This window comes from Bombina bombina, chromosome 6 (assembly GCF_027579735.1).
Source record: "Bombina bombina isolate aBomBom1 chromosome 6, aBomBom1.pri, whole genome shotgun sequence".
Classification (NCBI taxonomy): Eukaryota; Metazoa; Chordata; class Amphibia; order Anura; family Bombinatoridae; genus Bombina; species Bombina bombina.
The window spans coordinates 951,819,634-951,844,385 of NC_069504.1; positions in this window are offsets into that span (position 1 = coordinate 951,819,634).

The window sequence follows — 24,752 nt, forward strand, 5'->3', positions numbered from 1 at the left end:
GGGTTCAATATATTAGTTTGGATATTATTGTGTCTCAAAGATAGTTTCCAAATAACCTCCAGTGCTTTTCATCTTTATGTAACCTCATGTTATTAACACAGGCACATATATTAGCAAATGGTATTGCTATCTATATTCCTAATTTCACATTATTATTTAGGCATGCACTTTTTATTTATCATTTTATTATTCATCTTTCACTTTTTTGTTTCGTTCTCACAATCTTAAATTTCACCTAATTATTTTTTATATCACTCCTCCGTCACTATCACTGTCTTATATCGACAACTCCAATGATGTAATTTATATGTCTATATATATAATTTAGTATATCATAGAGATAATATAATTCTTCACAACGTCAATATCATTTATCTGTGAATACTGCAATACATAGTATTTTATTTGAATAAAGATAATTTTTACTTCTCTCAGTATTCTCGGAACATCACCCAACTTTTATCATCATCTTTTATTTTTTAACTTTTATTTTTTATTGTTTTCATACGACATCTGTTATTTTTTCACTTACACAGCTTTGCATCTTCTATCATCTTCTAAATAATATCCCCACTAGTTTCGCAGCACACACGTCCAATCACCTCTTCACTTTCATATAACATGTTAATCATAACAAGGCACTTTTAACAATATCGTCAGCCATATAAATATAATGAACTCATACTGGCATACACAATCCGCTATTTTAAGGGCACATCACTATACTCTCGCCCCTTACGATATAAGTAGATCGGGTTCTTCTGATGTAGTAAGATTTATTTACCTCAAATATACAACCAACCAATATGTATCAAGCAACTCTTTTGACAGCGTTTTTTTCTCACTGAGAATCGGACCAATGATTATATTCTTGGAAATTTCTACCTCACAACAAATGATGCTTGCAAATTAAATTTTACGATTGGTTTGTTCAAATATGTTCAAATATGTGATTCAATCATGCTGACCAATCGCGACTGGCAATTCACAATGCAATGGGCCAATCAATGATCCTGTCTGGGTCTCAGAAGTGGATATCATCTGGCAAGTCCGGCCGGCGCGTACCCCTCTGAAGAAGCGTTATGTGAAACGCGCGTCAGGGGCACTGTTCACGAGGTCATAGTACCTCACTGCTTTTAGTTGCTCGCTCGATATAATGTTTCCAATGCTTCTATAATATATGCCTGTTTGGAACTAGTGCAGCATAACATTAATACAGTCTCCAATATAGTAGAGACTTTTGTAGATGAGTTTGTGACCTTTTGATTTTTATCAGCCAGTGTAATATTAATTTCAGCCTCCGCTATAGAAGAGGCTTATCATAGCCAGTTAATATGTGGGCTTTTACTCTGAAGTGTGAACGCATATAGTGCAATATCTTCACCAATACGTTTCAGCTAACTGGACAATTAAGGGTGCAACTCAGTTATAGTGCTGGGTTTATTATATACTTACAACTTATGTGAGTGCGGAACATTAAACGTAATACAATTGGTACACCACTTATAAATATAGTATAATTTACTTACTATTACAATTAAAAGTACCTTTCAATATGCCGTGACATAATTGTACTCTCTCACTCACTAAGTAACGCTAATGACAGCTTTTTTACCCTAGCAAGTGATATTTTGTAGCTAGGATATACTTTGTATCCGTTGGTTTACTTTTGTGCTCACAACTATAAAGTGTACATCTCTTGCCAACAACACCCATTAGTAATTTGGGGATTTATAAATCTAGTCACAGTATTGGGTTATGCCACAAAGGACAGGTCATGCTAGTGTTGAATTAGGATACACAGCACAATTATAGTACCTTTGACATACTGTAATATAATCAACTTACCACTGTCATAACGGCTACCCCCTGCTACACTGTGTCACAAACATATTTTTATTATACTCCCCTTCTTTCAATAATCATACATAGCACTGGCTTGTATGAGATACTAAACATTTAACCAGAATTTAAGCCACCATAACATTGGTATATAAATAAATATCCTGGCTATCACTACCGTGACATACCATCTAATGGTCCACTACTCGCTGTGTTAATATGTTTGCACAAAATCTATATTCTCTGCAATCTTAACACCATTACTAATGAAGGATATCCTTTAAAATTATCTGGTGAGATTGCTGCAAAATTATTATATATGTTCTCTTCGTCATATATTTGAATATTATAATTGTATTCAAGAGCTTGAGCTAATTTTAACCAGTGTGTGTGTGTTTGTATGAGTCCTGCTGGACTTCACATTTGTCTCCAAATAACGTTTTTTTAGTGTGAGTGATACCTTTTGAGACAAATTTTATCCATAAAGTAACAATTCATTGGTATTTGCTGATGCATCTACCTTATGACACTGAGTGTTGTTTTCTGACATAACTTTATCTAAATAAACTGATTATTCATATCAGTGGGTTTTTGTTAATATATCTATTTAGAGAAAAGCAGCCTTTTTCCTTTTTTGCAAGATTTTTTTTTCTTTGCAATCAATGGTACATATACATGTATTTTTCTAGCCTTTCTCTTGAATCATAGGGCCAACACATTGGTACAATAGATAATTTTGCCCTATAATTTTGATTTCTAACCCACTTGCCCTCAGCCCCCCCTTTTTGTACCATTCATATACTGTATCTACTACATAGCCCAATGTCTATGTTAGTTCTAAACATATCATTGGGTGTTTCCTCCAAAAATGTATGTGGACCTTTGAGTGACACCAGAGCAAATCTCATTATAATGATAATTTTCTCCACTTCAAGTTGTTGTTTTTCTCTTATCTCTAAACAGAACTCTAAATCATAGTATCTATTTGCCGGTGTCATACATATCTGGCTTATAATAGGTTCCTTCCTTAGCACTGAAAATGAAGGAAATGCACCCTATGGGTGAACTGATTTTCACACAAAAATCAGAAAATAATAAAGCAAGATACACTATTGCACAAGCTTACCAAAAAAATGTTCCAAAAGTTATTGTCTTATGAGCACAAAACCTGTTAATTCACCACTTTGGAGTGAAATATCTCAAGAAATATGGAATTCCACTCAGACCTGTCTTTCTCTTAAATTTCAAGCAAAATAATGTTGCATCACAGCCCATGCTAGGGCTGAGAAACGTGTTTCATTATATGTAACTATTGCTTGTTACATTTTGCTTTTAATAAACTAACTTGTTTTATACAAGCTCTGGTTTATCACCTTCTTGAGCAGTTCTAACTGCTGCAACTGACTTCTATTCACATCGAGTGTGGCAGGATCCCCTTGCACCGATCGATCTATGCCTGGAGAGGGTTAGCTGGTGCATCCCAAGTTACCAGCCTGCTTCTACCAGTACATAAGTGTACTTGGGCCAAATGTGAGTACCCACTTGGCTTTGCTTATTTGATTGATTGAATCTGACATACTGATACACACATGAGGCGCCCCTCTATTCTCCTGTTTTCTCTATAGCTATTTCCGGATAAGTCATGAGGAGGAAAGCAGCCTTCTATCTGTGTCCCTTTGATTGAGGGGCGTTGGATTACTTCATCACATTGGATAGACTACACCATCTCTTGCTTGATATCTTAATTAGAACTCTCTACTGGGACTTTCCCTACAAACTACCATTGGAATATATGGTTTGACCAGTATGTTATACTAATATTTGTTATATGCACATAATTATCAATGTATTTGGTATTTTTAAGGGCATAAAGTGGAGTTATATGGTCTCTACATACCTTACTATAGAGCGCCCCCTCATTATCCAGTATATCTATATCTTTTTTTTTATCCTATTTTTAACAACTTTCACTTTTATACCTACCGTATTCGGCTCCTTCCCCTACATTTCCTGTTTGTGTTCTTTAGTTACATAGATAGCGCTCCCACCCGCTCTCTACGTACACAGCAATAGAGGTATCAGAGAGCAAGAGCAGGTCTATAACCAATTTTTTTTCTTCTTGTAGTGCCGTTTCAGCATGCATTATGATTGGATAAATAGAAAAAAGGCTGTTTATCAAAGAGGGCGGAGGGAGAAATAATATAAATAGTGAGTAATGTTAAACATTAAAATGAGCTAATATTGAGTTTTAAAATCTTTTCTGTTCAAACTATCATTAAATCAATTTATGTTAAATTATGCAATTAATTTGGGTTTTGGATAGCTTTAAGGGACATGAAACCATATGTTTTTTCTTTCATAATTCAGATAGAGCATGTGATTTTAAACTACTTTCCACCTCTTGTTGAGAAGGATACCTAGGTAGGTAGGCTCAGGAGCTGATTGGTGGCTGTACATATATGCCTCATGTTATTGGCTCATCCAGTGTGTTAACTAGCTCCCAGAAGTAAATTGGAAAGTTGTTTAAAATTGCATGCTCTATCTGAATCAAGAGGGAATCATTTTGGGTTTCACGTCCCTTTAAAGAGAGAGTCTAGCAGATCAGATAGAGCATGCAATTTTAAGAAACTTTCTAATTTACTCCTATTATCAATTTTTCTTCGTTCTCTTGGTTTCTTTATTTGAATGTAAGCTAAGGAGCCGGCCCATTTTTGGTTCAGTACTTGGGTAGCACTTGCTGATTGGTGGCTACATTTAAATGGCAATCAGAAATTGCTACCCAGGTTCTGAACCAAATATTGGCCGGCTCCTATGCTTACATTCTTGCTTTTTCAAATAAAGATACCAGATACCAAGAAAATGAAGCAAAATTGATAATAGGCATAAATTAAAAAGTTGCTTAAAATTGCATGCGCTATCTGAATCATGAAAGTTTAATTTTGACTAGATTATTCCTTTAAGTAACATTTATAAATAGCAGATGTAATAATACTGCAAATTATTACACTGCCCCACCTGACAACTTCATAAATCCACCCTACTGGCAAACATTTATGTGGAGAACACTGGAGTGGGAGCGGCAAAATCCATTTAGACATTGTTGTGTACGAAAGCTGTAGACCTCAGTGGCATTGTATGTGATTCAAGTTCATTGGGGTGATGTGAATGACAATGCTCTGATCAGAAAAATCATGCAGTATCTCACCCACAGGAACAGCTACATTGTCTTTAACAGGGCTGGTGACTTTGCTGATCTGCTGCCTCTCTTGTACCTTTGGCCTTTCAGTTCTTGGGAAGATAGGTATATGATATGTTTCTGATTGCATTATAGAGAAAAACGTATAGGGACTGGTTGTACGATAAACCCAGGCACCAGGGAGCCACTGGCTGCGGTTATTAATTCATTTAAAATATCTTTACTTTCTGACTTTGAATCAGAAGATTGAGGGTTCGAGTCCCTTCGTGGTCGCCAAAATGTGGTTATTAATTCATTTAAAATATCTTTACTTTCTACTAAATACAACATACCAAATCTCCATGGTGAAACCACTAAAACCAACACAAATAAATTGTGAAATAAACTCTATGAGAGGGTCTCCGTTTTTTTCCAAACAGTTTATTTAGGAATCAAGATATATGTTAATAATAAGATAAATATTTACAGGTATATATATATATATATATATATATATATATATATATATATATATATATATTTTACAGATAAACAGTCCAAAATTTAATTAATACAGGGCAACTCTACTACAACAATCCCAATTTGTCCAATAATGCTAAAATAACAATAGGAATATACTTAGCCACATTTCCCAAAGTGTTCACCATCAGCCATCTTTCCAGGATAAAAAAAGAGAGGTTCTGGTGTTACAGTATTTTATACCCCAATTCAAAAGGGAGTGGCTTATCAAATGCCACTCACAGGCCATTGGGAGTGTCCCACCTAGACAGACACTAGACAAAAGAACTACTTGAATAAACCAGCTATGTGAATTGCCAAAATCTGTGAGCTATATTCCCATATTCCTGTGATAAAATGTCACCACACTGGCACCGTTTTAGGGTCCCCAAAATACACATAGGTGCCCCACTTCACCCTGCCGTACACATCTCAACATTTGTAGCTAGGTATTAGGTACTTGGAAGGGGCTGACACAATTTTATTGGTTGGGGCATGTCAGAAGAGGGAAGAGGTTGCAGGTGGATATTGGGTGGGATTATGAGCTTGTCTGGACAGTCAATGGGAGTCTCTGGTCTGTTTGTGGGGGCGTAGCTGAGCTGTCTATGGGCAAGTCTAAGGGAAATTCTGCAAAAAGGGATACATGACTGTCTGAGAGTGACATATTAGAAATAGGGACACTAAAAGAAATCCACTAAGGATGCATTCTAGCACTCTCTGCCTTGACTAACATAGGATAAAACAAATCTATTAAAACATATTATCAACTTAAAATATGGGCTGACATAAGTTAAAATAGATGGAAAAAAAGTGAATCCAATATTAATACTCCTATACAGAAATGATTCAGTCCACTAGGCCTCCGTGTTCTAAGATACCATCTTAGTAGTATAAGTACTGGAGTATTCAATTCTACAGTGAGAAGTATAAATATATGAATATATAGAGATTATAGGAAACTGCTATCATATTGCCCCAAGTTACAAATCATCACAATCTTATAGTGCACAGCTATGGTGATCTAAGGTATATCTGAATATCTTACTCCAGATCCTGTAGCATAGATTTCCAATTGAAAATTTAAGATAGTAGCACAATATAGTGTGTAACAAATATAATAGTACCAATCTTCTTGTACTAAATTTCTTATGGGTTGATATGAATTTAATAGTTATGTTTGTGTGATAAAGCAGAAATGGAACTGCTGATAGGTGTATAGTGTAGTGCTTCAACACAATTTAATGTGTGGGGAGATACCACTGTTAGAAGTAGTAGATTCTATATCAGATGTGATTACAAAGTAAATCAAACTTAGGAGAAAGGAATCCTATAATTTAGATTAAAATCTGTAGGTAAATTAATAATATTGTTTTGTTATAGTCTTCTATTAGGGTGATATTATATAGTGTTATAGTGTGCTCATTAATACATTAAATTCCCCTAGCTACACCATAGGTAAGCTATCTCAATACACACAGAGATTGGCAGTATAAAACGGTTGCAAAATAAAGAGCAACAGTGTTGCTGCGGTTTGTGTTATATTAACCTCTGTAACAATGTTGCTCAGAAGGTAATATCAGGAGTTACTACAAAAGCTTAATTGTAGACCCACATTTCCTGAGCACTCCTGAATATAAATAGCCATATAATATAAAATAATAATAATACACTAATTCTCAAAAAAAAATGCATAAATGTTATTACTGGCACACAAATTAGCTCATAACCCCCTTTGACAAAGCCAGTCAGGAGGGGGTTATGAGCTAATGGGAGCTCTTTTTATTTAATGAAAATACAGCAATATCCTAACTAGAGTATTCTGCAATATTAGCCAGAGAGAGGGAACTTTCGTTTTAGTGAGACTGCTATATGTAGCATACACCAGTTGAAATAGTGTAAATCTATAACCTCTCAACTAATGTATAATACTCTTACACAAGCTATTTGCCTAATAATGGTTACATGACCAAATTAAGTGTCATGTAGGGATTATTAATTGGCACAGAGTAACATTGTGTGCCAGTAATAACATTTATGAAATTAAATTGTACATATTTTGCATGCATCAATGTAATGTAGAGGAACCATATTAGAAGAGTAATCCATTAAGGATTAACCTCTGTCTGGACAGTAAATAGTAAACTTATAGATTGTCCATTATAAAAATGTGAGTAGCAGCTGCATACTTCCCACTATTAATATTTCTGCTCACAGGAACAGAAGACTGAATATAGACAGACTAGTCAACAGGTGTTGGTGTGGCTGGGCATTTCTAGGTAGTCTCTGGCTTCACTTTAACAGAGGAGGATGGGACGGCAGGACTAATCTCCCACAGAGGTGCCATCCAGCAAAATGTGAGACAGTTGGTTGCACCAGCATTAACAATTTTTACTTCTAGGAATACTAAGAGTATTCTAGAATAATTCTAGGATATTCACTCATTATCCATCAGAGTATTGGGAAATATCTACTGGCTGTGCAAGGGGAAGATGAATGCTTCAGCATCTGAGAAAACAGATGTGGCTTAAATTCCTTATTTCTTCTCTTTATATTTTTCCAGCTTTTCCCTTTCTCTCTGCACAGCGCATCTTTCCTTCACATTGCCTATATGCACTTGGTACTCCAGTGTTGCACTCCTGCATAGAGAAGGGAGCCTAGCCTAGATAGATGGGTTGGTACAAGGGCATGCACTGTCTTTTAGAACCAAGTGGTCTCCATTCCTCTCCATTGGCAATGCTGTCACTTTTTGTGCTAATAGAGAAGAATGGGCAAAGATGCCACTATATGGACTGCAATAAAAGAAACAAAAAAAAAAAAACACAAAGGCAGGCATAACAGTCTGTGTTTATACATTTACACATTCATCCAGGTTTTTTTTTAAGTGGGCTCCAGGATCAGCATTAATAGTATTATCCTATGTTTATGCTAATCTCTTTAGCTCCATCCACCACTGGACAATGTCCGTCATAGCTGATCTTCAGCGTATTCTCCACACAAATTTTGGCCACTGTGTGCACCATTTAAGGTTAATACTAGTTCTATTTGCATGTTCCTCCTGCAATACATTTTTAATGTCAGAATCACTATAGGCTACATAGGGTCAGAATAAGTTACAGTATGAGAGTTACTATCAAATATTAGGACTCAATCTTGTTATGGTCATCCTACGGATTAGAACTATAAACAATCATATTGAGGTAATGTCATGTAAATTACAACCAGGGTTCTTTGGGATGACCCTTATCATTGGCAGCTATTAACAGGCACCCCTTACATTTCTAGCCAATCTGTTTCTATAGATATCAATGGGGTATATGTTTAGCGCATATGTTGTGTGTTCTACTCAGGCAATGACTCGGCACACTAGCAAATAGTTTCAAACAACTATTGTAGTTGTATTGATATATGGTGCAGACCTTCCAACTGTCCCTATTTGAGGGAGACTGTCCCCAATTCTGATCTGTCCTTCTGTGACATCCATACACCTAAAGTTGCATAATTTCCCTTAAAAGGGTATTAAATCCAAAAATTCTTTCATAATTCAGATAGAAAAACACTTTTAAACATTCCAATTTACTGTTTGGAAGAGTTACCCCTAAACTGTCAACACCGGTTATAGGTGCTTTATTTTCAAGAATATAAAACTTTATAATTTTGAAATCTTCTGATCTGTGCTGTTAAATGAGTTTCAATGCCAACAAAAGCTGCAGCCTCACAACTGTTTAAATACATATTACTAAATAAATAGAACCTAAGTAGGTTTAGAGACAACATGGGGGGGGGGGGGGGCGCTGGACTCCTGGATAAAAGGGATAATAGACCCTATTTTTTTCTCTCATGATTCCGATAGAATGTTGCATGCGCAAATTTACTACTCTCATCAATTTCTTAATTCTATTGCTACCTTTATTAGAAAAGCAGGAATGTAAAGTTTAGGAGCTGGCCCATCATTTTAGGTTCAGCACCCTGGATAGAGCTTGCTTATTGGCTACATTTAGCCACCAATCAGCAAACACAACCCAGGTTGGAACCAAAAATGGGCCGGCTCACAAGGTTTGCATTCTTGCTTTTCAAAGAACATTTGATAGGAGTAAATTAGAAAGTTGCATGCTCTGAATCATGAGGGAAAAAAAAAAAAAAAAAACCCACACAAACTACTGTGTTTAGTATCTCTTTAACAGATCATACTTGCCTCATTGGTTTCACAACAAATGCATTTGTTAAAGTGCAACACAAGATCTGGATTTTCAGATCTCTTGCACTTCGCACAAAATAAATCAGGGAGCCAAATGCTGCATTTGTTGACACCAGGTCATGAAAAGAAAATGTAGAAGTAAACTTTGCTGCAAATACAGAGAACAGCAATAAGCTCAGTATCCCTTCTGCACTGCAAAACAGGCCTAGTAGTAATATAAGCATTGCAACATTGTTTAAATGGACATTATGTATTTTTCCATGGCTGACCCCAGATACACTTTTTAATACTGGAATAGGACAGGAACAAGCATTTAGGATTTTTAATACAAATTGCTTTAATGGAAGCTTTTGCTGAGAATCTTATAAGTGTCACAACTTGCAGGAGCTTAACATTTAGCACCAATATGAACCACCTCAGTACACCATACAGTGTAATTTATCTGGCTCTGATACTAGCTGGTCCCTTATGTCACTAGTTGACACCCAACTCAAAAACATAAGAGTGGCAAAATTAAGTGCAAACATTTTTATTGTAAAATAGTTTATAAATAAAAAATTTAAAGTTAAAAAGACTCCGATAATTTACAAGAAAATAAGTGGCAAGTCAATACAAATGTCTTCGAATACGGGAGCATCATCAATAAGATCTGAAGAAAAAACAAAAACAAAGTTAAATATCTTGTATATAAACAGTGAATGCTTTAGTGATTTTAACAGAGCAAGTTATTGTTCTAGGCCAGACCAGGTTTTATTTTAAAAGATATTAAGCAAGTTACACATCCAAAGTACATTGGATGTAGTGTTCAAATACGGTCATGCAATTGCTTTTAAGAGACCACTCAATGCAGTAGAATTACATAAGTAAATACAGACAATGCATTAACATTTACTCTGAAATACAATTAAACAGTAGATTTTTTTTTCTCCCATTTTCTGGCCCCATGAATCATGTGACAGTTACAGACTAGGGTAACTATACCCTGTGAGCTTGTGCACATGCCCAGTAGGTTCTTGTTCCCCAGAAATATATAAAGACTGCAAAATTTGATAATGGAAGTGAATTGGAAAATGTCTTAAAACTCCATGCTCTCTGAATCAGTTTATTTTGACTCATTTCCCTTTAAGCTAGGGTTAAGTGTTCATATGACTAAAAAGCACGATTGGTTTGAGGAGCCTTCCATTTTTTTTTTTAAATCAGTTTCTCAAACTTTTATTAAAGTAATTGTTTTCTGTCCATAAAAAGGTACTCTATAGAAAAAAAATAAAATGCTTCAGTACTATTTTTTTTTTAGCACCAACTGCAAAAAATTCATACGAGGAATAAAATGCAAAATAGGGCAATATATAAATATCTATGCACTACTCCTAATGCAGCGCTTTGCAGAGAGCCAATATGCTTGTTGCCTTATGTGCAGCTTCCACAGCACCTTGAACCAATCAACAAAGTACTAAGATACAAACATTTGTCTTAACTCTTATATGCAAAAAGAACAAAAACTTAAGGGGTTAACTATTTTGAGATTTAGGGATTGCATTTGCTACAATTTTTCAATATGCATTTTATAAAAATGCTTAGTCAGTGAAGTAAGAAGCTAGATGACTTATTGCTGAAGTTGCCAAAGGTCTAACTAAATGCTGCCAGCAACTCAAGGACTGGATGGGCTACAGAGCATGAATTTTAGCATTTTAAGGGTTAATGATATTTATTAAACTTGGAGAAATATTCTTACCATACTCCAGTGATGTAATTTCCATAGGAGCGAGAACAGGGTCTGCTGTATAGGCATCAAATGCCTCTTTATCCTTCACCGACACCCAGAGTGGAACACCAGCAAGACACAAGTGACTGAGCTTGTGTTCTTCTGGAACATCAAATACCTCATAATCTGCAATTAAGTAAAGGGAGGAGGAAAAGTTCATGCTTGGCGATTTTTCTTCTAAAACCAGTAGACCAATACCAGTTGTCAACATACAGCTATAGCTGCATCCTTTAAATACAACATTGAAAGCTTCAAATTAGTCACCATGTACTATGTGACATGCTGAACACTAGGTGAAATGTTAAAGGGACACTGAACCCAATTTTTCTTCTTTCAGGATTTAGAAAGGTGCATGCTCTGATTTACTTCTATTATCAAGTTTCTTCCTTATCTTGCTATCTTTATTTGAAAGAGAAAGCATCTAAGCCAAGGAGTCAGCAAATGTTTGGTTTCAGGACCATGGACAGCACTGGTTTATTGGTGCTGCCCAATTAGCAAGGACAACCCAGGTTGTACACCAAAAATGGTCCAGCATCTAAACTTAGTTGCTTTTCAAATAAACATACCAAGAGAATGAAGAAAATGAGTAAGTTAGAAGGTTGCTTAAAATTGCATGCTCTGAATCACAAGAAAATTTGGGTACAGTGTCCCTTTAAGAGTATTTGGATCATACTTAAGGGATCGTCAACACCAGAATTTGTTTAAAAAGAAAGATAATTCCTTTATTACCCATTTCCCAGTTTTGCATAACCAACACTGTTATAGAAATACACTTTTTACCTTGTATCTATGCCTCTGCAAACTGCCCACTTATTTCAGTTCTTTTGACAAGCTTTCATTTTAGCCAATCAGTGCTCATGCCAGGGTAACTTTGCGTGCATGAGCTCAATATTATCTATATGAAACAAAATACCCTCTAGTGGTCAAAATGCATTCAGATTAGAGGCAGTCTAAAGGGACATACACTCATTTTTTCTTTGCATAAATGTTTTGTAGACAATTTATATAGCCCATAAAGTTTTTTTTTTTTTTTTTTTTTTTTAAAAAAACAAGTATAGTTTTGCTTATTTTTAAACATTGCTCTGATTTTCAGACTTCTAACCAAGCCCCAAAGTTTGCAGAATACCGTCAGCTACCTTCTCCAGCTTGCTCCTGTTTGTGTAAAGGGTCTTTTCATATGCAAAAGGGGGAGGGGGAGTGTCTTATTTCCCACTTGCAGTGGGCTTTCCAGCTACCTTTTCAACAAAGCTAAACTGAGAGCTTCTAAGTTTTTAAACTTGATTTTTATATCAGTATCTGTGCATCTTATTCTTTATAGTAGTGTCTATTACATAGTTATATGAAAGTGTATACTGTCCCTTTACGGTTTAAGAAATTGGCATATGAACCTCCTAGGTTTCGCTTTCAACTAAGAATACCAAGAGAACAAAGCAAGATTGGTGATAAAAGTAAATTGGGAAGTTGTTTAAAATTGCATGCCCTATTTAAATCATATTTTTTTGTAATTGACTGTCCCTTTAAACACTACACAGCTGAGCATGTGATCTTTTACTGACCAGTCACTAAAATTGTATTTATATGTAACCATGCAGCTCCATTTTATCCAAGGAATTCTAGAAGAAACTTTACATGCTTTTTAGCCATTTTACATCACTGGATTTAGGGCTTCTTTACTGGTAGTGACGGGGACATGCTCCAAGAATAGGATAGAACACCTTCTTGGTCTGTTTCAATTGACTTGTTATGTCTGTTCTAAACAGCAGAATTTACCTTTTCTATATGCCCTAATATCATAATGTAGTCACTTAGGTTTTTGTGCTGCCCTAGACAGGAGTAAAGTTGCTCCCATTCACTCCATGGGCCAATTCTAAAGTTTTGTGGTGCTAAAAAGCTCAGCAGCTCATCTGTCCCAGTAGAAAATAGCCCCAGTAGAAAAGCTAGACAAACCTGTTTCAACATGGTGATGCCAATTAGCTTTATTAAGACTAAAGTTCCATACATGTTATTTTAAGGGACAGTGTAACCCAGCTTTCTTCCCTTTAATTTGTTCATGACCACCAGTTTTCCTGCTGGAATGTATTAAATTCTTTATTTTTGCATTTGAAATAGCGTATTTTGCCTGTGTTATCCCTACCTATAATTAAAGGGACAGTAGTGTCAATATAAGCATACAATTTAAAACAGCTTTAATTTTATTTCTATTATCCATTTTGCTTAGTTTGAGTAATCCTAGGTGAGCTTGGGAGCAAGCATGCGTCTATAGTCATCTGGTACCAGGGTTTGCAACAATGTTATACATAGTTGCAAACTCTGCTGCCATAGAGTTCGCAAATGTTTAACAATGCTATAAACACACCGTTTTAAACACTGCTGCCAGATGGCAAAAGACAAGTGCACGCTCCTGAGCTCACCTAGGTTTTACTCTTTAACAAAGGACACTGAAAACTAAAAAAAAATAGAAGTAAATTTGCAAGTTGTTTAAAAAAAATGCATGCTCTTATCTGAATTATGAACATTTTGACTTTACTGTCCCTTTAAACTAAAGAAAGTTGTGTAAATAGCCAGCAGAAAAAAAAAAAAAAAAAAAAAAAAAAAAACTCCCAGAAAGATGTAGAAGAGATAAGCAAAGTGTTATTTTATTCTCCTACTGTGCTTTGGGTACAGACAAATGAAGCACGTGTGTACCAAAGTTATAAGGGAGATCCAGTTTCCCTGCAAGCTCAACCTTTGATAGGTTGTGGTTTCAAAGAAGCCATTTCAAATACAAAAATAAAGGATCAATTTCTCCTACATTTTATACTCAGCAGATGGTATAACAAGTCATTGGAAACAATGAAATTTTTTACAGTGTAAAACCATCTTTATATTTTCAGGCTGATCACTGCTCTGTATGAGATGTTTAGCATTTAGAGTCTCTAGGGCTAAATCAGCCAAGGGGACATATTACACTTTGAGTTAAATACCTAAAGGACTGTATGGAATATAAGTATCAATCTCCGGGTAGATCTTTTCTCTGCTTTGGTCTGATGGATTCTTTTGTTTGTTAACCTGCAAGACGGAGCAGAAGTTTAGGTAAAAAAAAAAAAAAAAAAATATATAACCCACCAAACAACCACACACAGACAGACACCCACCCCTGTAATGCATTAAGTACCTTTGAGATTGCTTTCTTGGTTAAAGCCTTGCCGCTTTGTACAGTTTGGTTCACATCCCCCAGCGCTTTTCGGAGTCCTTGTGCTTTAAGCATTTTGAAACTTTTCACATTCTGAGTTCCACTAGGTAGTTTTGCTGTTGGGGGGGGGGGGGAAAACACACTTTAGTATAAAGCCTTATCACAGCAATGGGTGCCTTTTAAAAGTATAAAGCAAGAGAAATGCTCTGTTAGCATTACAAAAAAAATATAAAAATAATGTGATTTGACATTTAAATCAGCTATGACTACTAGAAACTAGCTGAACCCATCTGGTGAGCCAATAAGACAGTGTGAATGGCATTTGGCTGCACTATACAAAAACCACACTTTAGGGTTATGGTCATGTGCATCAGCAGATATATGGTGGGTCACGGGGAACAATCTTTTCCCTAGGGATCTGTTCTGAAATGAGCAGGAAATACTGGTTTCTGCTAAATTATAATAGCTAGAACTTTTACCCTATGCAGCTTGTTACTCAGCCACAAAACAAACACTGCCAATTCCCTAGTTTTGCATAACCAACACAATAAACTTTACCTCGTATCTAAGCCCCTGCAGATTGCCCCCTTATCTCAGTGCTTTTTACAAACTTGCATTTCAGCCAATTAGTGCTGACTCATGCATAACTCCACAGGAGTAAACAATGTTATCTATGTCACAGACTAGCACAGTCTAGCAGTGGAAAAAAAATAAAATGCACTGAGATAGGCAGCCTTCAAGGGCTTAGAAATTAGCATATATGAGCTTACATTGGGTTCAGCCTTCAAAGAAAGCAGTTTAAAATTCCATGCCCTATCTGAATCATGAAAGTTTAATTTTTCACTTTCCAGTCCCTTTAAATCTTTGTTGCCCACATTTACCACTTCATCCTGAGATTGCAAAATACTTCCAATTTGTTTTCCTGGTCTGTGCTACAGACTAAAGCCTGGGACCCTTACAGCAGCTCATACATAAATCAGCCATCTTCCCTGCAAGCTGGGCATCCTATAGATTAGAACTTTCATCACAATGTTACTGTCAAAGGCCACAATGTCTATCAGGAAGAGAGAAAAAAAAAAAGAGAGAAAAAAAAAGAGAGAAAAAAAAAAAGAGAGAAAAAAAGAGAGAAAAAGAGAGAGAGAAAAAGAGAGAGAAAAAGAGAGAGAAAAAGAGAGAGAAAAAGAGAGAGAAAAAGAGAGAGAAAAAGAAAGAGAAAAAGAGAGAGAAAAAGAAAGAGAAAAAGAAAGAGAGAGAGAGAAAAAGAGAAAAAAAAGAGTGAGAGAGAAAAAAAAGAGTGAGAGAGAAAAAAAAGAGTGAGAGAGAAAAAAAAGAGTGAGAGAGAAAAAAAAAGAGTGAGAGAGAAAAAAAAAAGAGTGAGAGAGAAAAAAAAAAGAGTGAGAGAGAAAAAAAAAAAAAAAAGAGTGTGAGAGAAAAAGAGTGTGAGAGAGTGTTTATATAGTTCCACCCACAGCCCCACATTGGTCAAAATTCTCAAGTAAGGAATCTGAGAAGGTGTTAGCAAAACAAATCTGAAATACCAATAGCTCTTTCCAAGTCTAATAACCATCATCAACTGCAAACATGCCAAAACCTATTCACTACTAGATAAATGAAAATAATCTTCACCTTTAACAAAAGGCACAAATTCCAGAATGTCTTCAGCTCTTGACTGGAGCCTTGCAACTAGGGTTGCCACCTCAGCCATGTTTTCCTGGACACTTATGAGTTACACATGCTGCAGGGAGGAACATGTATTGTGTTTCTGGACAGCACTATTTATATTCCTCCCTGCACACCCTGCAGTATGTGTAACTTATAAGTGTTCTGGAATTTAAGGGACAGGTGGCAACCCTACTTGCAACCCACAGAAAGAAAACTGCATGCCCATTTAAGACCCATGCAATGAGGAGGAAGGAAAAAAAAAAAAAAAAAAAAAAAAGTGCATAACCACACTTACTTGAAGTTTGTTTGCTCTTAGTAGACAAGTTCTGGAAACCATTTTCCTTCCCAATTAGAAGCTCCATCACAACTTTAGATTTTAGGATACCTGAAACTATTACATAGAAAGCAATAACTTTGGTTAGACTAAGAAAGGGGGGTTATAGGAAGGATAGATACACTTCCATGTATACTCTAGAACTTTTAAGATATACTACACCTTATTATAGCACTTTAAGATATTACCCCAACATTAGAACACATATACCAACTAAAATATAAATTCCACTAAATAAGCTAATTAAAATACAAAACCATTAAAGAGTAATACTCCTATTAACACAAGAGAACAAAAGCTTTCTCAACAAACCCAGCACACAAATTGCAAAAATCAGCTTGCTTAACAAACACATGTGGTCCTCTTTTTAAATGAATTCCTGCTGCATGATTGGATACAGCGCTCATCTACCAGCTGATCAGTTTAAGTTGCCCTGGCTATTGTTAACTATTTAGCTACTATTTTAGTCTGCAGTATGCACTGCACAGATTTACTGTGCAAAATTAACTAATTTAACCAATGTCTTCAGCTTAATTAGTCTTAAAGCTAATTCAATGAACCTTTCTTGCTTCTACATTCTGTAGAAACCCAAATGCATCAAATAACATGGGAATTGGTGCACCTGGAGAGGTTGGTAAGGAAAATGCTTAGGACAGCCTTTTGTGAATTTTGGTTACAGTTACTTTTGTTGTTTGCTCTGATTTAATAAGATTTTTTTGGAGGAATCACTTCAGGAGCCAGGACTTGATAAATATTGCTATACTTTAAGAGTGGGATACATCTTCAATTTCTTATGTTATCCCTATTAATCTTAACCCTTTATTTGCCAGACAGTGCTGCAATACAATGTAGAGTGGACAGTCACCAAATGTTTAATATTGTCAGATGTCACTGCACAAATAAATCATAACCATACATTAGATTTTAACTTTTGGAATATATTTAAGTAATTTAACATTTTGGAAACTATTTCTAAGATTCGTAAAATAACACAATAGTGATTTATAACACAAAACTTACATATTAATAATACCAAGTGTATATTTAACTTCTCTGATGCCAGAGACAGCTGCAGTGCATTGTTTAACAATATATTGCAGTCTACTATTGATTTAAAAAAGTTAACACAATTTTTGATTAGTCATATGACCAAAAAAAGTTTATTTTATGATTCAGATAGAACAAACAACTTTCTAATTTACTTCTTTTATCAATTTTGCGTTATTCGCTTGGTATCCTTTATTGAAGGAGTAGCTGCACTACTGGGGCTAGCTGAAAAAATCAGTAAACCAATGATAAGAGGCATATATGTTCAGCCACCAATCTGCAGCTAGCTCCCAGCTCCTGTGCCTACCTAGGTACGCTGTTCAACAAAGGATACCAAGACAGCTAAGCGCAAATTAATAATAGAAGTAAATTGGAAAGTTGTTTAAAATGGTATGCTTTATCTGAATCATGAAATAAAAATGTTGGGTTTCATGTCCCTTTAAGACAGCAGTACCTTGTTTTTATGTGCTCTAAGCATGAATATGCCGTGATAATTTGCTGCCAAGACAGTGCTAACCACTGCAGACGTATTTTGAAATTCTATGTACAATATATTTAGAACTGTAGCTAAAATATATCTCAATTTAAACAAAATGCTATGCTATATTTATTAACATTTGTTCCTTCTTATAAAAATATATGTTGTGGAAAGAAACCCATCTGGATATTCCATGTAATGAATGAGGGATTTAATAGTGGGAGCCCTGGGCTAATTGCTGTAAGAGCACCAGAACATCCCCCCTATTATACTGACAAAACTGGTATCTGTGCTCTAAAGGTGCGAGTGGTCAGTTGCTCCTTACCAGATGGTCATAAGGAGCCATTGTTATTTTGAGAAACTTAAAGGGACACTGAACCCAAATGTTTTTCTTTTGTGATTCAGATAGAGCATGCAACTTTCTAATTTACACCTATTATCAATTTTTCTTCGTTCTCTTGCTAGCTTTATTTGAAAGGGAAGGCACCTAAGCCATTTTTTGGTTCAGCACAATGGACAGCACTTTTTTATTGGTGGGTGAATTTATCCACCAATCAGCAAGAACAACCCAGATTGTTCACCAAAAATGGGCAGGCATCTAAACTTACATTCTTGCATTTCAAATAAAGATACCAAAAGAATGAAGAAAATTTGATAATAGGAGTAATTTAGAAAGTTGCTTAAAATGGCATGCTCTATCTGAATCACAAAAGAAAAAATATGGGTTCAGTGTCCCTTTAAGGGTACATGAAACACAACATTAAACTTTTATAATGCAGCACTGCATCAATGTTTGTAACAATGCTATACACATCTGAGCGCTAAATGATATTGTTGTTTGCAACAATGTATAATATTGTTACAAACATTGCAAAACTGCTCTCATATAGTGCTCCAGACACATGCACTCTCCTATGTCTACCTAAGTAAATTTGATAATATAAGTCAACTGGGAGGATTTAACATTGCTTGCTCTATCTGAATTGAGAACATTTCATTTTGAGTTTCATGTCCCTTTAAACAGCATGTTGGCATTAACCAAAATTAAAGGCAAGGTGATTGTGATACTGTCATTAACCCCTTTACGCCTTTAGGGCGTTCCATGCCATCATAACAGTCCTGGGCTTTAACGCCATTAGGACAGCATGGAACGTCCTACCATATAAGGCGTCCTGCAGCTTTCCCCTTTGACGAAGGCAGGGATCGGCCTAAACACTATTATTCTACTGAGCCATATGCTACTCTGAGATGGAAATTAGAAATTATCAATTAAGCATAAAACAGAGATATTTGTTGGGGAAACCTACTGTAGAGGTGTGGATGTTGTCAGGGATGTTAAAGAAGGAGGAAGCTACATAGGATAATGGAGACAGAAAAATGTTTCTTGAGACACTACCAGGGATGGGGAACCTTGGCACTCATGATGTTTCAGAACTACATTACCCATGATGCTTAACTGAAGTCCAGTTGAGCATCATGGAAAATGTAGTTCTGAAACATCTGGAGGGCCAAGGTTTCCCATCCCTGCACTAGACAAATTGAGCTATTTATACCAGCAACCTCCCTAAAAGACTCAGTCCATTCCTCAAATTATCTGTGGTGATCATAAAACAGGGTCTGGGGTGTAGCCTGTAGCTGTTGCAGCAGGATGTGTCTGTGGAGAGCTTCTAGATTTCGTAAGACCAGGGCCGTCTTTAACACAGGGCAAAAAGGGCAGCTGCCCAGGGCCCAGTCTCTGTTGAGGGGCCCAAGAGTCCTAAAAAAAAAAATTAATTTTTTTTTATGGTTCATACCAACTGCTGATGTGACATGGGGAACACACACATTCAGTCCTAATACTGTCACAGTCGAAAGTACTGTGCCAGACCGTGCCGGTGTCATGTGACATGCCAAGCTATTGCCATGTGCTGTTTTAGATGTGCACTGTGCAGCACTGAATGCAAAGCCCTAACTCGGCATCCAGCCATTCCCACTGCATCAGAAAAGGTCCTACTGGGGTTACCACTTTTACCAGGTAACTGCTCTGGTTGTGGGTAGGGCTGACTGTAGGCACATGCAGCAGAAAGCGGAGCGGCAGGCACGTGAGGATTTGAGCATCTGTGCAGCTGCATACACTGCTCTCTTCAGTCTTGAGGCTGTGTGACTCGCACTGTATCCATGCAGCTTTGGACAGACAGCATCCAGTCTGCTGGTCCCCTTAGCCCTGCTCTTTCTGCTGTGGCCCTAAGGTCAACTAACTGAAGTTTGTTAGGGGAACAGTGCTTTGTAGAAATGTGTCAGTGGGAAGAATAAGTTTGTTCACATACGCCCCTCCCCATGCAGCATGGTCTAGTGCAGGGTGAGAGGGAACTTGTTCCTAGCAAAGAAGTGACATGTGCTGCTGTGGCTGATGTATAGTGTCATGCTGATACTTCACACATTAATGTAAGGTTTATTTTTATAGTTTTTATTTTCTCTCTGTCTCAGATTTTACAGCTTCCCATAGTAGTTCTGCTGTTCTAGTCAGTAAACTTATATTTGTCTGCACCTCCATGCTTCCTTCTCAGTCTTTACCTTGCTTTCCTCCTGTTGATGCCCTAAATCTCTTTAACCAGCTAAACTCACACCAGAATCACATTCAAAAGAATATTAAATGAATCCACAGTGGAGGAATTTATATATTTATTTACTTATTAGTACTGCTTAGGTCCAGTTTCACATATTGCAATTTATTTCATTTTTTTTAAATGATTAGCCCAGCAGTGGATGATCCACTGCTGGGCTAATAATTAAAAAATAAAAAATAAATTGATTTAGTTGTTTTTTGGGATGTTGGGGTGTAGAGCGAAATTGCATGGGGTAGGGGGGGGCCCAAGAAAATTTTTGCCCAGGGTCCAGTCAATATTAAAGACGGCCCTGAGTAAGACTGGGGTTTTTTTTTTTAAGTTTTATTAAAGTTTCCAGCTGAAGTGCCTTGAGAGGTGTCAGAGGAGTCTTAGGGCTCAAAACTTGAAAAGGACCTGCCTATGTTTCTCAGTTAAACAATAGGGGGTTTACTCACGAGGCTGCAGGGCCTAAACTGTGAGTCTGCCTGCCTGTATCATTTGGGCTGTCGCACATATTCCACCCCCCCCAGGATTCTGGGTTATTGCGCCAGATGTATAAAGCTGGCTGTATTTCTGTGCATTTCCTCTAACTAAATTTATCAATTGTGACAATAGAGAGGATACCTATTATTTAAGATAAGACATTCCATACATAGAGATTTTTTCTTCCATTATTATTTTTAGTTATTTTTTGTGATCTATCTTTGTGATAATTACCGTATTTTTCGCTCCATAAGACGCACTTTTTTCCCTTTCAAAAGTAAGGGGAAATGTCTGTGCGTCTTATGGAGCGAATGTGACTGATATATTCCCTCATATGCACCCGGCCGCGCATTGATTTTAATAACCCTGCACACTTGTTAATTATTCCCGCGCACCAAATGGGGGTTGTTTAGCCTGGAGCCCTCAGCACAACAAATTGCCCTCATTGCTCAGTTGAGAGAGCGCGGGCAAAGACAACACATCAGACTGGAGAGTGTGAACTCGTCTGAAGGTGGAAGGAGCATCAGTTTTGTAAGTTTGCCTTTAGGGTCAAAACAGTCACACAATAAAGGAGCACCGGCTGCAGGATTTGTAGCTTAAAAAGTCATACTTTATTTTCCCCTTAGCGTTTTAAAACCCTCTTCAAGGCACAAACATGGTATATGTACAGAGATTGATCAGCAAATAGCAACTGACATGTTTCGGCTCAAAAGCCGTACTCATAAGCTGCAAACATGTCAGTTGCTATTTGCTGATCAATCTCTGTACATATACCATGTTTGTGCCTTGAAGAGGATTTTAAAACACTAAGGTGAAAATAAAATAAGACTTTTTAAACTACAAATCCCGCAGCCGGTGCTCCTTTATTGTGTTACTGTTGTGGCTATCTTTGACCCCAGTGAGCACGGCGAGCCTTGGAGATTACAAGCTGTCCAGATACAATAGCCGGATGGGGCACCGGCACACAGAGCAGCTGTCCAGGAGAGTACACGTCATTTGACGTGTCAATCAGTGGATTTCTGACTACGCCCCCAAACACGGCCGAGGAGGGTAAGGAGAGCTGAGAGGAGGGGGAGAATGCCGAGAATACAGGCGGAGGTGGGATCCCAGTTAGGATCTTAAGAGTGGAACCCCAGCACTAGACTCGGCCCCTACCTTAAGACCGGCCAGGATAGGAGGAGGAGGCGGCGGCGGTAAGTCTCTTTTTGCATTTGCATACTGTGATAATACAAGAGAAGGAATTGTTACCACTGACTCTCAACTGCATAAATATAAAAGGAACATATCCTATATACTCCCACAGCTTTAGTCACTGATAACATTGCTCACTGTTTGCCTTTAGGGTCTGCCTGCTGAATCTGATTACACTAAAGCAGTGATGGGCAATGAAATCCAACATATTTTTAAATGATTCATACAATTTTAAGAAATTTTATAATTTACTTGTACTCTAAAATTTACTCCATTCTCTTCTTGGTATCTTTTGTTGAAAGTAGGTAGACTCAGGAGTGTGGGAATTTTTTTCTTGTTTTCCTCCTCTAAAAACTAGGTGCGTCTTATGGTCAGGTGCGTCTTTATATAGGTATATATATAAAAATAAATATATGTATCTATGTGGACATGACTTTATACATATATATATATATATATATATTTTTTTTTATTTTTTTTTTATTATTTTTTTTCCCCACAATTTTATTTATATATATATATATATATATATATATATATATATATATATATATATATATATATATATATATATAAATAATTTTTTTTATTGTTATGTTTAATGATTTTAATCTATATTTAGAATGTACAATATATCCACTTTGATTGCCGGGCCAGTATTAGACCAAGGGTTTTTAAATATTTTCACCATAATACTATTTTAGAATTTTAGTACCAATCCAGGTTCCAGACGGATTGAAATATCTGGCCAATACTTCTTCTCTCCAACAATCTTTAAGAGACTTTTAATATATATTTCTAATATTTTTCAATATATTGTATCGTTCATTTTCAGGTAAAATGACAACTTTAGTCCACCAATAGGGAACCAGTAGTATGGTTTAATATAGTATACACAATTCCTTTTATATAAAGTCTGTATTTAGCGAATTCTTGTGTTTGCAAATAAACAACACGATCATTGTTGCCAGCATCTAACTTAACAATGCCCTAAACAAAGATGGCGACTATTGCATCCGAACACCAAACCGGAACCGGATATGATGCAATGTAAACAGGAAGTAAGGCCGCTAAACCGGAAACGGATGTGACGTACTGCAAATGCAGATGCACATCCGTTTTTTGGATTTTCTTTTTGTAATTGGAAACTGTGATTTGATTGGGCTTCACATATTTATACGCCCTCTTAGTTTAGAGCCTCATTATGTCTTGAAAAAGGCCCCAAGCTGGGCTGAAACACGTTGGCAAACACTTTAGGACTGAGGCTCGAGTTTTCATAATGGTAAACGAATCTCTACAAGGTTAACTTTTTTTTTCTAGAGATTTTGTACATTTTCTTTTTTAGGATAATCACAGCAGATTTGCAAAATTTCTTCAAGGACTTCTCAGAGATTTACAGAGGATCACATCTAGTTTTTTCATATATTTTTTTCAGATTTTTTCTAAATTTTTCTATTTTTATTTATTATTTTTTATAGTGTATTATATACACAAACTTTATTTCACATATCTCTTTGAGGATTATTTCATGAGGATTATATCTGGAGGATCCACTTATAAGATTTTATTTAGACACTGGCACTTCATTCATTGGACATTGGACTAAACACTTATTAGGTTATATCTCCTTATTTTCTTATTGAGATTTGCTTCACTGATACTTTGTTGATAGTAGTTTTTAAGCCAATAAATGTAACTATCTATATTCTTATTTATGTTTTTTGCCTGACATGATACTTCAGCCAGTATGCGCTCCTATTATTTATATATTACTCCAATAATTACTTTTGGTCTGTCAGGTGATCATTAATAGTGAGCTTGTATTAATTATTTGAGGCACTGCCAACTACATATTCCTAACTGTACATTCCATATGCAGCAAACCTCTAAATGCGTGGAGGTGGAAAACTGCCATGTCTCAAACTACAGACGCAAAGATCGGGCATAACCTGCTCCAAGAGCAGAAAATTTCTGAACCGGTACCTTTAACGGAACGTGACCATGCTGAGCGACCAAATGTGATGACTGAGCGTGAATCATCTCAAACAGAAATTTAAGAAGACAAGCATTGAAAATCTTTATGGGCCTCAGCAGTTAAAGCGGTGGGGAGAACTGACACAGAGATCGCCATTATTACAAGCTGAGAGCACACATACATTTCTGTTGAAGAGTTTGGTTAAAGAAATGACTTTCCACACGATTTCCAGGAAGCCACATTTTGTACGACTAGTAGCGATGACAGTAATTAGAAGAAAGGAGGTCAATGAGATTGACATTATGCAATGTAATGAGAGATCTATAGATGCA